General features: G+C 53.2%; 1 protein-coding gene across 1 annotated transcript in view; it reads left to right on the top strand.

The window, feature by feature from the left end:
* LRCH4 (leucine rich repeats and calponin homology domain containing 4) overlaps positions 1-2,071 on the top strand; it is an 8,417-nt gene that overhangs the window by 735 nt on the left and 5,611 nt on the right. The gene's annotated exons all lie outside the window — the stretch shown is intronic.

Genomic DNA, 2,071 nt, shown 5'->3' with positions numbered 1-2,071 from the left:
CCCCCCCGGGTAAAGTTGGCAAAGGGATTTAGGATCTGGGGCCTGCAAGGGCCCGACAAGACGGAAGTTGCCGGTCACAACTCCTTGAAGAGCAGTGGCTGTCACGGGGCTCACTTCCTCCTCCTCCCCTGTCCCCGGCCTGCAAGGAAGCAGCTGCTTGTTAGTCTAACTAGGTCTCAGGGCTGGGGGGGAACCCACTGGTACTTGTGACAGCCTTAATGATCTGTGGACAGGCCCCCCCCAGCCTCAAGGAAGGGGGGGCCAATCCAGGGGGCAGCCGTGTGCCTCAGTTTCCCTCCCCTGCCAAATGAGGAAGTGAAGGTGGTTTCTCTGAGTACAGAACAGGTGTTTCCCTCCCAGCCCCCTCCATGAGGGGTGATGGGTGGGAACCCACTGCAGATAAGGCCCTTTTTGAGGGTTAACCTTGCACATGCCAGCCCCAGGAGCTGGGAGCCTCCATGTGGGTGGTTTGCAGCCCAGAAACTTTGGGATGCTGGGAGAACCCTCCCTCCCCAGGGGTCCCTTCGAGCTCCACTTCTCTGTGAGACCCTGCACCCATGACCCTATAGGTTCCTCTGTCCCTATAGGACACCGCAGGACTCTGAGGGACTGCTGCTGTCTCTATGTGATTACAGGACTCCGGCTGTGTATGGCCCTATACCTCTCTGTTCCTATAGGACACTGACTCTCATACCACTCTGACTGTATGAGTGACCCCGTCTCTATGGGCCTCTGACTCTCGGTGTCTCTGTGTGGCCCTATAGGGTTCTTTCTTTATGTCTCTGTATGGTTCTCACTGTACAATTGATCATCTTTGCCTCTATGGGGCTCTAAGTGTCTCTTTATGACATCAAACTTCTCTTTCTTTGTCTCGATGTCACTCTGTGTATCTCTATGTGACTATATGACCCTGATTCTGTAAGGTTGATTCTTTGTCTGTATAAGATTTTGATTGTGCAGTTGATTCTCTCTTTCTGTGCGTCTCTGGGTCTCTATGACCCTATATGTCGCTCTAGGACTCTCTCTCTTATGTCACCTTATATGTCTGTATGTGAGTATATAACTCTATAGGACTGATTCTTTATGCCTCTATATAACCCTGACTGTATGATTGACTGTATTTTTCTATCTCTATGGGCCCCTGACTCCCTGTCTCTCTGCGACCCTATATGTCTCTCACCGACCTTGTCCGACTCTATATGTCTCTCTGTCTTTCTATGATCTTATCTTTCTCGTATGAGCATATGTGAATCTATATGTCTTTTGCTGACCATATGCAACCTTATATGTCTCTTTCTGTCTCTCTATGACCCCATCATTTTCTCTTATGAGCCTATGTTTTTATGGGACCTTGTATGTTCTTGTGTCTTTCTATGATCCTATATTTTTATGAGCCTGCAACCCTATATGTCTGTGTAACTATATGGCTCTGACCATATAGGGCTGATTCCTTATGTCTCTATACAACCCTGATGGTATCTCCCTGTGGTACTGTGTGACTCTGGCCCCTGCTACCCCTTGAAGCCCACCGGCGCTCCACACCCATGGCACCTGCCCCCTTCTAATCTTCGCCTGGCTGGGGAAGGGGGGTCTTAACAAAGGGGCTTCTAACGAGCTCAGTGGCCTCCCAGGCATGGATCCAGGCCTTGTATCGGCTTCCCTCATCCAGGATTTCCTATTGCTGCTTCTGGGCATGGAGGGGGAGGGCAGCAGGGGGCTTCCCTGGGCCTGATTTGGGGGGACGGGAGCCTCTGGGGTTGGGATCAGGGTGCCCCAGGTTGGAGGATCTCTCTCCACCCTCTGCCTAGCCCCATTCCCCTGTTCCCCCCCCCCCTTCAGGACCCCCAGATTGTGGGGTCCTGAGCAGAGGGGCCAGGCTCCCTAACCAGGCAGTCCCGGCTTCGAGTGGTAGTAGTGGGGGGTGTCCATTCTTCCATCCAGTGGCATTTTGCCCCTGGGAGTCGTAAGAGGGCTGGGTGGGAGAACATCTGCCCTCCCCTGGTGCCAGACCCGCCCTGAACCCACAACATCCTGCCTCTGCCGGAAGTCCTGGCCGCGTGACTCCCTGCCC

The sequence above is a fragment of the Alligator sinensis genome, unplaced genomic scaffold, assembly GCF_000455745.1.
Source record: "Alligator sinensis unplaced genomic scaffold, ASM45574v1 scaffold553_1, whole genome shotgun sequence".
NCBI classification, from domain to species: domain Eukaryota; kingdom Metazoa; phylum Chordata; order Crocodylia; family Alligatoridae; genus Alligator; species Alligator sinensis.
The sequence above is the reverse complement of the archived record's forward strand: the minus strand, read 5'-3'. Positions and strand labels throughout refer to the sequence as shown.